The following is a 19,520-nucleotide window of genomic DNA, read 5'->3' on the forward strand; positions in this document are numbered from 1 at the left end:
TTTAACTTTTTTTCACAAAAAAAATTACTTCAGGTTCAATTTTTTTTATTTTACCAAGTGTAACAGGAGAAATTGGACTGCAAAAATTATTGTGCAATTTGTCCTGAGCACGCTGATACCTGATATGTGGGGGAGAACCACTGTTTCGGCGCATGGCAGAGCTCAGAAGGGAAGGAGCGCCGTTTGACTTTTTCAATGCAAAATTGGCTGGAATTCTGATCGGACGCCATGTCGCGTTTGGAGAGCCCCTGATGTACCTAAACAGTGGAAACCCCCCACAAGTGACCCCATTTTTGAAACTAGACCCCCTAAGGAACTTATCTAGATATGTGGTGAGAACTTTGAACCCACAAGGGCTTCACAGAAGTTTATAACGTACAGCGGTACAATTAAAAAATCATATTTTTTCCACAAAAATGATCTTTTCAGGCTGGTTTCACATTAGCGCATTTTCAGCGCGCGCACGGCCGGGGGTAGCTCCACCCCCGAGCCGGCTCTCTGCCCGGCGTGCCCGCCCCTTCCTTGTAGCGCCGCCTCCTAGCGGACAGCGGCGCCTGCGATCGGCGCACCCTATCTTTAGCATAGGGTGCGCCGATCGTGCGCAGGCCGTGCGCTAGTTGCGCTTTGACCTGCGCTGCGCACTTTTGACGGTGCGCCGTGCGCGCCAAAATCCGAAAAGTTTGATTTTGGCGTGCACGGCGCACCGTCAAAAGTGCGCAGCGCAGGTCAAAGCGCAACTAGCGCACGGCCTGCGCACGATCGGCGCACCCTATGCTAAAGATAGGGTGCGCCGATCGCAGGCGCCGCTGTCCGCTAGGAGGCGGCGCTACAAGGAAGGGGCGGGCACGCCGGGCAGAGAGCCGGATCGGGGGCGGAGCTACCCCCGGCCGTGCGTGCGCTGAAAATGCGCTAATGTGAAACCAGCCTCACCCCCAATTTTTATTTTCGCAAGGGTAACAGGACCCTAAAAGTTATTGTGCAATTTGTCCTGAGTACGCTGATACCCCATATGTGGGTGTAAATGACTATTTGGGCACATGGCAGAGCTCGGAAGGCAAGCAGCGCCATTTGACTTTTTTGGCTGGAATTGAGATCAGACACCATGTCGCGTTTGGAAAGCCCCTGATGTACCAAACAGTGGAAACCCCCCACAAATGACCCCATTTTGGAAACTAGACCCCCCAAGGAACTTATCTAGATGTGTGGTGAGAACTTTGAACCCCCAAGTGCTTCACAGAAGTTTATAACGCCCAGGCGTGAAAATAACAAAAAATTTTTTTTCCACAAAAATGATATTTTTGCCCCAAAATTTTTATTTTCCTAAGGGCAACAGGAGAAATAGGACCCCAAAAGTTGTTTTGCAAATTGTCCTGAGTAGGCTGATACCCCATATGAGGGGGTAAAACACTGTTTGGGTGCATGGCAGAGCTTGGAAGGGAAGGAGCACCATTTGACTTTTTCAACGCAGAATTGGCTGGAATTGAGATCAGATGCCATGTTGCGTTTGGAGAGCACCTGATGTGCGCAAATAGTGGAAACCCCCAATTCTAACCCTAACCCTAGCCCTAACCCTAACCCTAGCCCTAACCCTAGCCCTAACCCTAGCCGGAAAATGGAAATAAATACATTTTTTTAATTTTATTATTTTTCCCTAACTAAGGGGGTGATAACGGGGGGTTTGATTTACTATTTATAGCGGTTTTTATGTTTGACAGCTGTCGCATGCTAAAAGACGCTTTTTATTGTAAAAATAGTTTTTGCATCACCACATATTGAGAGCTATAATTTTTCCATATTTTGACCCACCGAGTCATGTGAGGTCTTATTTTTTGTGGGACGAGTTCACTCTTTTATTGGTATCATGTTAGGGCATGTGACATTTTTTGATCGCTTTTTAATTTCGTTTTTTGGGACGCAGAATTTACAAAAACCAGCGTTTCATGAATTTCTTTTGGGTGGTGCGTTTACGACGTTCTGGGTGCGGTAAAATTTATAAGGCGGTTTTATTCTTCGGGTCAGTACGGTTACAGCGATACCTCATTTAGGTCGTTTTTTTATGTTTTGTCGGTTTTATGCAATGAAAACAATTTTATATAAAAAATAATTATTTTTGCATCACTTTATTCTGCGAGCTATAACTTTTTTATTTTTTCGCTGATGATGCTGTATGGTGGCTCGTTTTTTGCGGGACAAGATGACGTTTTCAGCGGTACCATGGATATTTATATGCGTCTTTTTGATCGCGCGTTATTGCACTTTTTGTTCGGCGGTATGATAATAAATCATTATTTTTTGCTTCATTTTTTATTTTTATTTTTTAAGTGGTTCGCTTAAGGGGTTAACTATTGGGACAGTTTTATAGGGCGGGTCGTTACGGACGCAGCGATACCAAATATGTGTACTTTTATTGTTTTGGGTTTTTTTTATTTCCAAAAAATGAATTTATTGGGGAATATTTTTTTTTTTTTTTATTTATTTGGCAATTTTTTTTTAAATTATTTTTACACTTTTTTTTATTTTTTTTTTACTTTATTACAATGTCCCAGGGGGGACATCACTGTCCTGTGACAGATTGCTGATCTGTCACATCACAGATCACTGTGACAGATCAGCGATCTGTCACAGGCACTGCACAGGCTTCCTCATGCCTGCGCTTTGCAGGCACTGAGGAAGCCAGCTTCCTGCAGGCCCCCGGAGGTCCCCGTCGCCATATTGGATCCGGGGACCTGCAGGAAAGGAGCCCCCCGCAGCAGCGCTGCACATTGCGCTGCCGTGGGGGGCTCAGGGAAGCAAGGAGGGAGCCCCCTCCCTGCCGATGCTTCCCTTTAACCCCCGGTACACCGCGATCGTGTTTGATCGCGGTGTGCAAGGGGTTAACGTGACGGGGACGGTCCGTGACCGCTCCTGACACATTGTGCCGGGTGTCAGCTATGATAATTAGCTGACACTCGGCCGCGATCAGCGGCGCTCACCACGTGGGCGCCGTTGATCGCGATGACGTAATATTCCGTCCATGGTAATTAGGTCCATGGTCACATGGACGGAATATTACGTCATTTGTAGGTAAGGGGTTAAACACTGAATTAAATTGTGAACCACTTATCACCATTGTAGTGGTACCACTATTACCAAAGACTTCTTTAACACGTCCTTGCCAGGATAATTCTCTGGCTTTAAAGTCCATTTTCAGGCAGAAAAACACCTGTGCAAAACACAGAAAATTAGCAATGAAACCAATTGACCTGATTAGCAATACCACAAAGAAACGCAGGAAATTAAAAAACAGGAATCATATAGGGTTCCTAATATCAACGTTAAAAAGTGGATGCTCATGGATGAATGGTGGACCATTTGAGAAAAACTGCATACCGAATCACAAGGAAAAAAAAACGAATTTAATGGTCAATAGTGCAAATAAAATAAAAAAATTATTTTAAAAAATATATAAGAAATTTTTGAAACAATAATAATATTTAAAATACCTTTATTATATAATAGTGGTACATATGTATAAAAAAGCAATGTGTGCTCAAATCAATTAAAATATATACCAATATAGGTTTAATAAACAACATACACAACGGTCCACATATGTAAGATAATGTAATTACACCTTTTTAAATTAATTGTCCAATAAAAGAGTGACCAGAATATATAAAGAGCCAAAACAATTATGTAGGCTTAAACAAAGTGTCAGTATGTTCAATGAAAAACTGCAAAAGTACAATATTAGCCATCAAATAGTGAAATGTTCATCCAAATAGTGCAAATAAAAGTGCTAAGTGAAAAAACTAGAAATAGAAGTGCACAAGGACAATTGAGGGTGTATACCTTTAAGGACCGCTGGTAAGTGAGCAACACAGCCCCGACGCGCGTTTCGGAATGAATCCTTCGTCAGGGGGTGGTGTGTGCTATAACCGGTCTCCCTAAATACTCCTGTGAATGAAACATGAGATACGATCCAGCCTATTGCGGCGCGCGCGCCGCCATGATGTCTCAGACATAGCACCCGCCCCCACGTCACGTGACCAGTAACCTAGTAAAGTTTTATTTGCACTATTGACCATTAAATTCGGGTTTTTTCCTTGTGATTCGGTATGCAGTTTTTCTCGAATGGTCCACCATTCATCCATGAGCTTCCACTTTTTAACGTTGATATTAGGAACCCTATATGATTCCTGTTTTTTAATTTCCTGCGTTTCTTTGTGGTATTGCTAATCAGGTCAATTGGTTTCATTATTCAGGCAGCTAGTTTGTTGACTTCCAAAACAGAGGAGGAAAAACTATGCAAATAGATTAAATAATGCGACTTGAACTTGTCACCAATCTTCACCTTTAATTGTGAATACTGAATGAAGGACACTTGTTAACTGTAATAAGAGGTTATATGCCTCTATATGATGAGACAGAGATTCAGTCAAGACATCCTGAGAATAAAAAGAACCAGAGATTCTTTATAGGACAGCAGTCAAGACTTCATGGCTCTATCACAAGGGGCACAGATTTCTTATTCTGTTGGATGCCAGACCATGGCCCCGGGTGGAAGAATGCAGATCTGCTTTATTGACCATCGCTAATCCATGAATACGTTTGGAAAAAGCCAGGATTGGGACCCGTCGGTCTCCTGGCTCCATCGAGATGTTCGGAGAAGCCAAGTGTCAGGCACAGTGTTGGAAGACAAAGTGCAACACAAGGGGAAGAGGGGAAGGAAGCCCAAACACTCAGGAAAGGGGGAGTGGGGACCCCTAGGCAGATCTAATAGCACCCTGTCTCCCCTACCGTCCCTATATTGGTTCCACACCAATCACCGAGCAGGAACCTAAGCCCTGTATATCCCTAGAACTAGGCCCTGATTAAGGAGGGGGGGTGAGCATTGGTCAGTCCCCACTGTACACAAAAGAGAAGAAGGGAGACAAACAAGGGGGAAGTAACTTTGCTTACACAGACAGAGAGGTAAAACCAAACATCCTCCAACAGCACCAGAGAGGAAGTAAGCCAACTGCTATAGCTCCAAACTTTTACAAGGGAAAATGTGAATATCACCTGCGACTCCCTGAAGCAGACTAAGAGTCTATAAACACCCAGGTCCAGGTTTGTCAATTAGAGCTCTAGGGAGGTTACTACTGGGTCCAAAAGTCAGAATGATTAAGAAGGCATCTGCATTGCCAAACGCAGAGACCCATCTGCAGCCAGATGCAGATCGACTGTCTGAAGCATCTAACACACCTGTGACAGTACCACTCCTTCTACGAGTGGCCTCCGGACACTCAGGACCAGGTTTTTCAGGATAAGAGGTGTGGAATGATCGAACCAGCCTGGGGCAATCACCTCTGATACTGAAACCCACATTCTTTCCTCAGGGCCATAACCCTTCTAGTACACCAACTATTTTAGGGAACGACGTTGGAGGCGAGAATCTACAATCGAAATCTAAAACTCTAGATTTCCATCAATAATTATTGGGAATGGTGGAAGGTGTGAGGACTCAAGACTGAAGAGGTTCCACTTATTTCTTGAGTAGAGACGTGTGAAAGACATTGTGGATCTTAAGGGCCTGGGATAGCCCAAGAGGAAACACTTAATTAATGACGGCAGTTATTTTATAGGGGTCAATAAATCTACGACCCAACTTCCTGCAAGGAACCTTCAACTTGATATTCCTGGTAGACAACCACACAAAGTCATTCACATTCAGGTCCGGAACTGGCAAGCGTTTTCTGTCAGCCATACGTTTGTACCTATCTCTCATGATTTTCAAACTACTCAGAACCCCCACACCAAAGAGAGAGAGACGAAGCAAAACGTTCCTCCTCAGGAATGCCTGAAGCCCCTCCTCCAACTAAAAGTTGCAAACTGTGGATGGTAACCGTACACACCAAAGAACGGTGACCTGCCGGCACACTCTTGACAATTATTTTTTTAACTGTAAATTTTTATTAAAGTTTTCACATTTTAACAGAAGGACGTAAGTCCCAACATACAATTAAATTCGAAAGACATCTTATAAAAAAGAGAGAAGAGGAAAAAAGGTTATAGAACCCAAGCCATGTGAGATAGAGCATAGAAAAACACTCCATATAGTATTTAGAATACCCAGTTGTAAGAGAAACAATGACTGCCACTTTTACCTGGCTAATCTAGGTACCCATATACCTGTAACAAATATTAACCAGAATCATCCATCAATAAACAGAAAAATGACATAAGAACTTAATCTTGGATATTGCATAAATGTACCTCACATACACGAACAAAAATACAGGACTTACACATGTAAGATAGGGAAAAGGAGGGATACAGGCTCTAGAAGATACAAAGTAATCTATTTAAACCTAACCATTTCTATGAGCCCAGTAGTAATCCCAAATGGAGTTAAACCTATCCACCCTCTCGCTCAAAAGAGCCGTCATGTATTCCATTCTGTGAATGTCGTTTATTCTATACAATAACTGCGATGGGAAGGAGAAGAGGTCTTCTTCCAGTGAAGGGGAATCAAACATCTCGCCACTGTAAAGGGGGTTTTACACATAGCGATATCGCTAACAAAATCGCTAAAGCATCACCGATTTGGTGATGCAGCAGCGATATCGCTAGCGTTATCAATATGTGTGATACTTACCTCCGATCGGCTCCCCCGCTGTCCATCGCTGATCGCGCAGCTCCATTTCTTGTCGGGCGCTTCCTGCTGGTCTTCCTGCTGGCGCAGATGAGCGACGCGTGGATGCGGATGGGAGGACGTCAAGATCGCCGCGTCTGAAAGGTAAGTATCGTCCGCTAGATCGCTGCTATGTCGCTATGAGATCTGTCTGTGTGGCAGCTCACTAGCGACCATTTAGCGATGCACCAGCGATCCTGACAGGGTCATATCGTTGTCTGGATCGCTGGTGCATCGCTAAATGTAAGGATATGCAGTAGCAATTTGGCAGAATTTTTACCCATCCCCTTAGGGAAGACATTTAACAAATATACAGTATAATCGGGTCTAACCCCATCTCGACATATAGAACCTTATTAATTAATACTCTCACTTCTTCCCAAAAACCTATGATCACTGAACAGGACCAGAAAATATGATATTGGGATGCCACCTGAGAAGCACAATGTCAACATAAATTTAAGAGTAGGGGGTTCAACTTGTGGAGGAGATTAGATCTGTGATACCAGAACATCAGTATTTTGTACTAATTTTCTTTATAAAGCGCACAAATGGAAGTCTTGGCAGTCCTTTCCCAAATAATATGCCAATTTTGAGGTGATTTCTCTTTACCCAAAACAGACTCCCTTCTGCTCATGTAAGGATGTTTAAGTTATTGACCTTCCAGAGGTGAATTCAACATCTTTTATATCTCTGATATTAAACCTTTAGTCGACGGGCCTCTTCTGCATATCCTCTTGAAATCCGTTGGTAAAGAAACGTTTGATATACCATAAATCGAGGTAGCAAAGTGCTTGATCTAGAAATACTAGAAAAACTCTTTATTAGAGATAGTGAATTTGGACTTGAGAGCATCAAAGGTAAGAAGCTCCAGCGTGCCCACATCTACCACATCTGCAAACCTAAATAGACCTGCAGAGGTCCAAGGATGGGCCATTGCATGATCCAAACTGTTTGGTAGCAAAGGCTTAAATATAAATGAGATCATTGGTAAATTAGGGGAGGCCAAGCCGAACCTCTTCATACAAGAAATCCATATCTCCCTTGTGAGCCTCATGGGACCCAGCAGAGGCTCCGTTATTCTAGAGGTCCCAATTGACCACAGCAGTGAGTTCGGATGAATTGGTGCTAGCCACAATTTTTCTATGTCTGTCCATTTAGTATATGCCCATAGCGAAGCCCACAAGGGAATCCTTCGTAAATGTGTGGCTCAGTAGTATTTAAGAATGTCAGGGACCAAGAGGCCCCCTTGTGATTTATGGGAGACAAGAACACACTTGGAGACCCGATGGCACCTATCATTCCAAATGATCCTCATCACTGCTGCTTGGAGGGACCTAAGCTCCTTCATGGGTACCTTGTTGACTGGTAAGGTCTCAAAAAAGTAGAATAACTTAGGAATAAGCGACATTTTAATGGAAGTAATTTGTCCTATTAATGAGAGGGAGAGCGGTTTCCACTTATCCAACATTCTTCTCAGGTCAGTCAAACGTGGTGGAAAATTGGTGTTATATAGGTTACCATAGGAAGAAGACAGATTAACTCCCAGATATTTAATAGCCTAGGTCTTCCATCTAAATTTAAACTTTAGTTTTAAGTGCTCTAATACCTCTGGGGGGATATTCAATGGCAGGGCTTCTGTTTTTGAAATGTTCAGCTTATACCTCGATAATACCCCATACCTTTTTAAATGCTCCATGAGATTAGGTAGTGTAATATGTAATTTGGTTAGGGTTAGAAGGACATCATCCGCAAATAAGGAAATCTTAAACTTTTTGTTTCTAACCTCAATCCCTGAAATGTTAGGATTTTGTCTTTTCATAGCCGCCAGTGGTTCTATGCATAAGGGGGGTGAGGGTGCATTCCTGGCGGGAGCCGTTCAATATCATGAACCAGGGAGAGGAGTGGAAGAGATGCTTATCTGAGCCCAAAGGGAAACTGTAGCGTGCCCCTATGGCTGTCAAGAAAGGACACGAAATGCCAAAGATCTTCAGGATCTCAAACAGAAAGGACCAATTTAGGAGGTCAAATACTTTTTTTCGCAGCTAAACTTAATATAAGGGACAGAAGATTATTACTATTGGCAACTTCTATCAAATCTATTGCTCATTTGATATTATCCCCTCCTTGGCGATTAAGGACAAAACTTATTTGATCCTTATTAATAAGCTGAGGAAACCAACAGTTATGCCTATTAGCCAGTATGCGAGTGAAAATTTTCAAATCAGAGTTTATCAATGCAATTGGACGATAGTTTGAACAATCTTAGGGATCCTTCCCTGGTTTTGGTATGAGAATTAGATAGGAATGTGACATTGTGTCTGGGATGGGAGAGCCTTCCAAAAAGGAATTAAACATTCTGACCATGTGGTGAGAGAGCTCCTCTGCAAAGGTCTTGTATAAATTTGTCAACCCAGGAGATTTACCCAATGGAAGATCTTTCAAAATTTCTACAGCCTCCTCCTGGTACACTTGTTGGTTAAGAAAAATTAGGGCCTCCGACAGGCGAACCGGGAGGTTTAGGCTCAATAAAAATCTTTCCAATACCCTAGTTCTATCAATCCTATTTATGGGGAGAGTATCTTGAAGATTATACAATTTCCTATTAAAATTATAGAATAGCTTTGAAATTTCTGTTGGATTGTAATGGATCGTGCCATCAGTCCCTCTCAGGGCCTGGGAATGGGAGTTTACAGTTTTATCTTTCAGCATTCTAGCTAAAAACGTATGGGCTTTATTACCCTTTTCGTGATATTTTTGCTTTGTGTAAAGAAAGAGTTTTTCTGTTTTACGCATTGAAAGATCTTTTAGTTTGTTTCTGATCCCCACAACTTTGTTCAAAACCTTCACGGAGGGTGAAACAACTAATCCATGTTCCTCTTTAGTTAATTGAGAGGATAATTTATTAAATTCCATTTTAGCGTATTTTTTTTAATCTGGAACCCTCTTTGATGCAATACCCCCTCATGACAGCCTTGTGAGCTTCCCACAGTACTGAAGGGGAAGACACTGATCCCTCATTCAGATGGAAGAAGTTAGTGAGATGGTACAAGGTCTTCCGAATAGCTGGGTCCTTAATAAGGAGTTCCATCAGCCGCCAGGGCCAGACCTAGTACACGGCTGAGTGGATTTAAGATTCAGCACAACCGGAGCATGGTCAGTCCAGATAATTTGACCCATCTCGGCTCCCTCCATCATTCTGAGGGTCAGTATATTTGCAAAAAAAGAAGTCAGTTCTGGTATGGGTGTGATGAGGGGGAGAGTAAAATGAGAAGGCCCTATCCCCTGGATGGTCTATTCTCCATAGATCAAATAAGGAATTAGTCCTAATTAGTTTTCTAAATTCTCTTGCCATTCTAATTAGATTTTGTGAAGGGGGTTTATGTGAGTCTATCACATACCTCTGAGAAGGGGACATTAAAATCGCCACCCACCAATAAGGCTGCGGTCAAAAGTTTTTGAATCGGGGAAAAAACATTTAGCAAAAATTTTATCTGACCTGTATTTGGAACATATAGATTACATAAAATGATAGACCTGCCCCTCAGGGAGGCTTCTAAAATTACAAATCTCCCCCCAGGATCAATATGTGTCGTGTTTACTTGCAAGGGGCATTTTGATGATATTAATATTGCCACTCTCCCTCTTTATCAGTAAAAGCAGAATAAGATGTAGGGAAAAAGTTAAAGGCAAATTTAAAGGTGCGCGCCTTATCATATTGCGTCTCTTGGAGAAACACTCTATCGGCCCTCTGATTTTCGGGAGAGTCTACTTTTTCTAGGAGAGTTAAGACCCCTAACGTTAAAAGATATTATGCTTGTCATGGTGCAAATTTAGGTTACTCACATATACCAGGAGCCCCAAGAACCTCAACTCTCCCATTGTCTTCAGAATGCAGTGATGGACCTACCTATTCAGGTTACTCTGCATTGCCTTCTCTAGAGACTGTATCCAGAAAAATGGATAGGAAGAAAACACTAGGGAGGGGGGGTAAGACAAAGACAGCATAAAGAACAATGAAGAAAAGAATAGAAGGCAATTACCAACTTTGTCAAGTAAAGATCCATAGTTCACAGGAACAAATTACCTGGTCTGTGGCTATACTTGTGGAACAAACCAAACCCACCAGGTAGGGAAAAAAAATTCCCCTTAGCCACAGAAGTGAATTTTCAGGGAGGTGAAGCCCAGTGTCTAATCTACATGGAGAAGCACAAAAGTAAAAAAAAAAAAAAAACAGAACTATCCTCTACTGCAGGGCAAACCAGGGCTCCCCCAGGCAAATATTATCTATAACAGGCAGGATTACCTACCTGTTACAGATAGGGGGCACTGTATGTTCTCCCCAGGAGGTGCACGGAGGCGTACAAAGTCCGTGGGTGTGCATGGCAGTAACAGGTATAGCAGTGACTGTAGTGCAGACAAGAAATGATGAATAATTGTAATCTTGGACATGCTTTTGTCCAAGACAGATTTAGGGAAATCTACTCTGGATGTTGTGTATGAAACAGATTGCAGTATGATAGTGTTGCAGTCTGTTCCATTCCGGACCCAGGTTTTCCATGTGGCTGAAAGCCACAGGTTTCTGTGATAAAAGCCCTGCAGAAAAGGGTTAGAGAGCGCTGAATAAGTATGAGGAGTCTCAGGTGTGTCAGGGCCAGAGTGAGTTGGTGCTTATTGCTGTGCAGAGCAGTTGGTGTGCAGAGCACAGGACAGAGCAGAGCCTATAGGCCTGGAACCCACAGGATACAGGGTGGTGCTGCCATCCACGGTGATTGGAACCGGAGGCGAATATCTTGTGCCCGGCTGCGACCCGGATGATATCGAGAACTGGGTACAGCTGTGAGTAGAGACTGTGATATATCGGTGCAGGACACCCACGGGAACTAGTCAGTGGAGGACTAGCGTGTGTAGTGACTGCAATCTAAAGGATGCCGGGTACTATATAGTGCTATGAACTGGTGTGAAGTGAACACTGATAATATGCACTGGTTATTTGCATTTGTGTGGATTGGAATCTTTTCTGTGTGATGATAACACATTAAAAAGGCTTTTATGTTTGAACTTTGTGGATCACTGCCTCATCACTGTGTACGGTGCAACCGCTGCCTTACACTGCTTACATAAAAGAAATAAAAAAATCGCCATTCAAAAACTGAAGGAATATTAGAAATATGAGCCTGCAGCGGCAAACACTTTTAAAGAGATATACACAACTTCTATCTGCTTAATCTTGCAACATGGGAGTAAAAGACCATCAAAAACAGATTATTTTATAACTAATAAGTCAACAAGGTTCTTTTTGGGGTGCCACTTTTTTGCCGCCTCCACCCTTCATACAATTCTTTCTCTTTTTGTGCGACCAAACCGGAGGTGGAGGTGGACCCCCGGAGGCCAGAATGTCCCAATCCGGAATCTTAGGGACTTGAAGTCCCAATGTATCACATAAGGCTGGAAAGTCCTCCATGGATTTCAGTGTCACCCATACACCCTCTCTCCAGACTGTTAGACTGAAAGGAAAACCACACCTATAGGGGATTTTAAGGTCTTTCAGGATGGACAGCAAAGGCCTAAGAATTCTTCTTTTTTGTAATGTAATATGAGATAAGTCCTGAAATAGTTGAATTGCAGCAGTATATAATATTTCTCTTTGGGACCTGGCATGTGCCATAATTCTTTCCTTTGTTTCAAATCATGGGGGCAACACATGATGTCTCTTGGATACGGTAATGATCCCTTGGGCTGTACGGCCCGACATTCTCAATCAAATTTAATGGGCTTCGAGGTTGGATCTCCCAAGATGGAGTTAAAGATGTCCTGACGAATCTTTTTAGTATTTTCCTGGTCATTAGATTCAGGGACCCCTCTCAATCTACAGTTACATCTTCTTCCCCAATTGTCTAAGTCCTTTATTTGGACCCAGAGGTGTCTAATCGTTTTCTGGTGCAAAATAGCTGTTTGGTGGAGTTCTGCCATATGAGATCTGGTGAAATCGTGATCCCCCTCCAATGAATCGATCCTGCCTGACAGAAACTGCAGACAAGCAATTTCAGACCTGCATGTGTCTTTAACCTCTGTTATAAAGGCTTTAAAGTCTGATTTTAAATGGAAACGTGAAAAGAACCTCATCCATTGTGGGGGAAAGTTCTCATCTGGGCGATCTCCCTCCTCAACAGAGGATTCTTCCATATATTCACTCCCATCTTCCTCACATGCAATGCTTGGGGTTAACTTAGGGGGACTCTTTTAAGAAGGCCATAATCCTTTTTTCCCATTATTATTATTATTACTCCTTTCCATGTGAGTCAAAATCTTTCAGGCACCCCCTCAGGTTCAGCAATATGAGACTGTCCTGGTGAGAGAGAAAGGATATCTCCCCTGTCTGCCTGCGGTGATCCACCATATTGTGCATCAGGATGACCGGGTTGGATGATGTTTGCAGGGCTCTAAAGGTACTGTCACACTTAGCGATGCACCAGCGATCCTGACCAGCGATATGACGCAGTCAGGATCGCTGGTGCATCGCTAAGTGGTCGCTAGTGAGCTGCCACACAGGCAGATCTCACCAGCGACATCACAGGGGTCGGGGGTCGCTACTTACCTGTCACACTAGGAGATCCTGACGTCCTCCCGCCCAGCTCCACGCTCGTCTCTCCACAGGAAGCGCCGCAGGAAGCTGATGACGACAAACAGTCCAGGACGTTCTCGCGCGATCAGCGATAACCAGCGGGGGGAGCGGGTCGTAGGTAAGTATCACACACAGCGATATCGGTAGCAATATCGCTATAACGTCACAAGTTATAGCGATATTGCTAGCGATATCGCTTAGTGTGACAGGCCCTTTACTGTGCAGTACTGCCCTGAGTCCTCTCCTATTATTATACTCTTCCTACCCCCTGTGGACCCAGTGCCCGCCGGGACCAGCCGCTGTTCTCCCTCCATTACATCAAACATCGCGTCCCTCTATACTTTCCTCAGCCGCCTCCTCCACCTGGCAAGATGGCACCTGGACCAAGCTCCGCTCTGCTCCTGCTGGAGGAAGACATCCAGAGCAGTCGCAGGGCCAGCAGACACCGCTCCTGAGAGCACAGGGGCCCCCCGCCTCCTGGGACCCATCCATGGGTAAGGCTGATCACCGATGCAGGGCTCTACAGTCGATTAGTTAAGATGCCTGGCAGTTCTGCAGTCACGCGTCTTCTCAGTCCATCATATGGGCACGCCCCCTTGATGATAATTATTAATAGTAAATTATGCCAGCGGCAATTAGGATGCTCTATTCTTTTGATTCTCGGAGACAAAACACCTGAGGTAAGTCTCCAAATTCTGATTAACGCGCTCAGTCTGTCCATTCAACTGGGGATTGAAGGCAGAGGAAAAGGACAGCTGCACCCCCAGTCGAGAACAGAACGCCCTCCAGAACTTGGAAACAAACTGGGTCCCTCGATCTGACACCACATTTGAGGGAACCCCTTGAAGCTTCACAATCTCATTTATAAATACCTGAGCAATAGTATTGGCATTCGGAAGTGCCAGTAATGCAACAAAATGAAGCATCTTACTGAACCTATGTACAGCCACCAAAACCACAGTCTTGCCTGTATGTACTGGTAGGTCAGTAATAAATTCCATGGAAAAGTGCATCCATGGCCTGCTAGGAATAGATAGCGGTAGAAGAGTACCAGACGGACGGGTATGCAATACCTTAGAAAGCGTGCAGATACTACAAGCATATACATGTTCAACCACATCCCGATGCAACCCCTGCCACCAAAAAAGAGAAATTAGGTCAGCAGTTGCCTTACCACCTGGATGGCCAGCAAGTTGTGATGCACCTTATTTACTTTGCAGCGCAGGTTAGATGGTACAAATAACCTTCCTGAAGGGCAGGAGGCTGGGGGCACCCCCTGGGCCTCCAACACCTCACCCTCCAGTTCTGGGTACAATGAGGAAATGACTACCCCCTCTGCAAAATCGGGGCATGGTTCTCAATGTCACCACCACCATGGAAGCTAAGGGACAAAGCATCAGCCCCTGACATTTTTGACTCCTGCAGAGAAAAAAAAGAAGTGATCTCCAGCATAGAGACTTGAGTAAAATTCCAATTTATTATATCACATATTTAAAAAAGCCACAAAATTCATGCAATAGCATCTCATAGAAGGGGTCGCAGGTACAAACAGCAACCAACGCGTTTCGACCCGTAAGGGTCTTAATCATGGAATGCTGTGTGCTGAAACATGGGAAGCAAAAATACCAAAACACAATTAAAATAACAGGTGTGTAGATTAGGCAATATCCAATCCTAAATCAGACAATTAAATATAAGATGAACAAGATGGTATAAATAAAATATACAGACAATTGGAAAATATGACAAAACAGAAAAAAAAAATATTTATCAGAAAAAAATACCAGAAATTTTATTTAATCATATTGTAAAATTAAATCTTGCCGTTTATTTAAACCTGTCGATATTCTTGTCTGGAGTTTGAAAATCCATAAGGATTCACGGTTTAAAACTTTACGTTTATAATCACCTCCCCTGGAAGGTCTAAAGACTTTTTCGATGCCAATTGCTTTAAGGGAATTTGTACTTCCTCCATGAAAAAATTTACAATGATTAGACACTGCTGATATGGTATGTGTATTGGAACTAGAAGCTTCAGACAAATGTTTTCTGAACCTGTTTTTAAAAGGTCCAATAGTGCAACCAACGTATTGCAATTTTCTAATAGTGCATTCGATTAAAAAATTAGACCTTCCGTGTCACAATTCATATGAGAATTGATCGAATAGGAGATGCCAGTTACAATGGATGTGAATCTTGTGTTTTTTTGTACATAACCGCAAGTTTTACAAGGATGGTGACCGCATATATAAAATCCTTTATGAGATAACCAAGTCTTATTACATCTTGTATTTTGAATATAAATTGTATTTTAAATATAAAACAATCTCCTATCTTATCAATCTCCTTTTTTCCACAAAAAAACCCACTCCTTTCTTTTTGCAAATCTCCGGGGAAATGTACAAGGCACCCCCTAACTGCATGGATTCCTCCACTTTCCCCAGAACGGGTTCTCCTCTAGACCGCTTTAATGGCAAAAGAGCAATAACCCGAAAAAGAGGCTCCAGAGAAGGTGGTCTTACCCACCTATCCCTAAGGTGTCTATTAACACGTATAGCCAACAACATAGCAGTCTACAAGAACTCAGGGGTCTTATACACTGCCAAAGCATCCGTCAACCTTTCAGTTAGGCCCTGGAAAAATTGGCTTCTGAGAGCCCGGTCATTCCATTTTGTATCAGTTACCCATCTGTGGAATTTAGAGCTATACGTCTCCACTGATGGATTCCCCTGCTGAAGGCAATGTAGTAGCCTGGACTCAGCCAAGGAATCTCAGTCAGGGTCATCATAGATAAGGGCTAGATCCCCAAAAAATCGCTCCACAGACTGAAGACAAATTGAATTCTGCAGCAAAAAAAAGCCCAGGATTGAGGAGCTCCTTGCAGCAGAGAGATCACAATATCAATTTGTTGCTCCTCTTTTCCCGAGGAGAGAGGACAAAGTTTAAAATACAGTTTGCAAGCTTCTTTGAACACAAAAAACTTGTCTCTACCTCCGGAAAACCTTTCTGGGAGGGCAACCTTGGGTTCCAGCTGGACCAGCCTACTTGCAGAGACCACAACATCAGCGACCTGCATCTGCTGTCGCTGCTGCTGAACCTCATAGCAGAGGTCGCGTTATGCTATACCGTTTAACCAGCCCGTCAACGCTATGCGTTACCCAGTAAACATAATGTGAACCTACCCTTGGATCTACATTATTACCGAAAGTACTGCACTCTTATTTATACTATATTTTTTAGATTATAGGCAATAAAGAAAGCAGCATTTATTATTGATGAAAGATTATTGTAGACATTTCAGTTGCTTGTCAATCTGTGACCAATGATGTTTAATGGAATAGCACTTACTAATTTTCATGAATTACTGAATTAACCTTAGACCTGATTGAGGCTTAGACATCCTGATATTCCCTTCTTTTCTTATTTATAAATGATTTGTACTAATGCCCTATAATTGGGAAAGATTTATCAGATTTGTGTGTATATATATATATATATATATAAACCCTGTCTATGCAGCTTTCATTACACTAGACCTACAGTTGTGGCCAAAAGTATTGACACCCCTGCCATTTTGTCAGATAATACTCCGTTTCTTCCTGAAAATGATTGCAAACACAAATTCTTTGGTATTATTATCTTCATTTAATTTGTCTTAAATGAAAAACACAAAAAGAATTGTCCTAAAGCCAAATTGGATATACAGTCATATGTTAAAGTTTTGGCACCCCTATTAAGGTTAACCTTTTTTCCTTATAACAATTTTGGTTTTTGCAACAGCTATTTCAGTTTCACATATCTAATAACTGATGGACTCAGTTATATTTCTGGATTAAAATGAGGTTTATTGTACTAACAGAAAATGTGCAGTCTGCATTTAAACAAAATTTGACCGGTGCAAAAGTATGGGCACCCTTATCATTTTTTTGATTTGAACACTCCTAACTACTTTTTACTGACTTCCTGAAGCTCTAAATTGGCTTTGTAACCTCATTGAGCTTTGAACTTTATAGCCAGGTGTATAAAATCATGAGAAAAGGTCTTTAAGGTGGCCACTTGCAAGTAGTTCTCCTATTTGATTCTCCTATGAAGAGTGGCATCATGGGCTCCTCAAAACAACTCTCAAATGATCTGAAACCAAAGATTATTCAACATAGCTTTCCAGGGGAAGGATACAAAAAGTTGTCTCAGAGATTTAACCTGTCAGTTTCCACTGTGAGGAACATAGTAAGGAAATGGAAGAACACAGGTACAGTTCTTGTTAAGTCCAGAAGTGGCAGGCCAAGAAAAATATCAGAAAGGCAGAGAAGAAGAATGGTGAGATCAGTCAAGGACAATCCACAGACCACCTCCAAAGACCTGCAGCATCATCTTGCTGCAGATGGTGTCACTGTGCATCGGTCAACAACACAGTGCACTTTGCACAAGGAGAAGCTGTATGGGAGAGTGATGCGAAAGAAGCCGTTTCTGCAAGTACGCCACAAACAGAGTCGCCTGAGGTATGCAAAAGCACATTTTGGAAGAAGGTCCTGTGGACTGATGAAAAGATTTAGTTGTTTGGTCATACAAAAAGGCGTTATGCACGGAGGCTAAAAAACACAGCATTCCAAGAAAAACACTTGCTACCCACAGTAAAATTTGGTGGAGGTTCCATCATGCTTTGGGGCTGTGTGGCCAATGCCGGCACCGGGAATCTTGTTAAAGTTGAGGGTCGCATGGATTCAACTCCGTATCAGCAGATTCTTGACAATACTGTGCAAGAATCATTGACGAAGTTGAAGTTACGCAGGGGATGGATATTTCAGCAAGACAATGATCCAAAACACCGCTCCAAATCTACTCAGGCATTCATGCAGAGGAACAATTATAATGTTCTGGAATGGCCATCCCAGTCCCCAGACCTGAATATCATTGAACATCTGTGGGATGAAATGAAGCGGGCTGTCCATGCTCGGCGACCATCAAACTTTACTGAACTAGAATTGTTTTGTAAACAGGAATGGTCACAAATACCTTCATCCAGGATCCAGGAACTCATTAATAGCTACAGGAAGCAATTAGAGGCTGTTATTTTTGCAAAAGGAGGATCTACGAAATATTAATGTCACTTTTATGTTGAGGTGCCCATACTTTTGCACCGGTCAAATTTTATTTAAATGCAGATTGCACATTTTCTGTTAGTACAATAAACCTCATTTGAATCCAGAAATATAACTGAGTCCATCAGTTATTAAATATATGAAACTGAAATAGCTGTTGCAAAAACCAAAATTGTTATAAAGAAAAAAGGTTAACATTAATAGGGGTGCCCAAACTTTAACATATGACTGTAACTCCACACCAAACATAAAAAAGAGGGTGGACAAAAGTATTGGCACTGTTCGAAAAATCATGTGATGCTTCTCTAATTTGTGTAATTAACAGCACCTGTAACTTACCTGTGGCACCTAACAGGTGTTGGCAATAACTAAATCATACTTGCAGCCAGTTGACATGGATAAAGTTGACTCAATCTCTGTCCTGTGTCCTTGTGTGTACCACATTGAGCATGGAGAAAAGAAAGAAGACCAGAGAACTGTCTGAGGACTTGAGAAACCAAATTGTGAGGAAGCATGAGCAATCTCAAAGCTACAAGTCCATCTCCAAAGACCTGAATGTTCCTGTGTCTACCGTGCGCAGTGTCATCAAGAAGTTTAAAGCCCATGGCACTGTGGCTAACCTCCCTAGATGTGGATGGAAAAGAAAAATTGACAAGAAATTTCAACGCAAGATTGTGCGGATGTTGGATAAAGAACCTCGACTAACATCCAAACAAGTTCAAGCTGCCCTGCAGTCTGAGGGTACAACAGTGTCAACCCGTACTATCCGTAGGCGTCTGAATGAAAAGGGACTGTATGGTAGGTGACCCAGGAAGACCCCACTTCTTACCCCGAGACATAAAAAAGCCAGGCTGGAGTTTGCCAAAACTTACCTGAAAAAGCCTTAAATGTTTTGGAAGAATGTTCTCTGGTCAGATGAGACAAAAGTAAAGCTTTTTGGGCAAAGGCATCAACAGAGTTTACAGGAGAAAAAAAGAGGCATTCAAAGAAAAAAACACGGTCCCTACAGTCAAACATGGCAGAGGTTCCCTGATGTTTTGGGGTTGCTTTGCTGCCTCTGGCACTGGACTGCTTGACCGTGTGCATGGCATTATGAGGCATTATGAAGTCTGAAGACTACCAACAAATTTTGCAGCATAAT

At 42.6% G+C, this 19,520-nt stretch overlaps 1 protein-coding gene across 3 annotated transcripts in view; it reads left to right on the forward strand.

Moving 5' to 3' along the window:
• Window positions 1–19,520, forward strand: part of TPD52L1 (TPD52 like 1) — a 295,522-nt gene that overhangs the window by 93,289 nt on the left and 182,713 nt on the right. The gene's annotated exons all lie outside the window — the stretch shown is intronic.

This window comes from Dendrobates tinctorius, unplaced genomic scaffold, assembly GCF_039654945.1.
Source record: "Dendrobates tinctorius isolate UK_male_01 unplaced genomic scaffold, ASM3965494v1 ptg000046l, whole genome shotgun sequence".
Taxonomy (NCBI): Eukaryota; Metazoa; Chordata; class Amphibia; order Anura; family Dendrobatidae; genus Dendrobates; species Dendrobates tinctorius.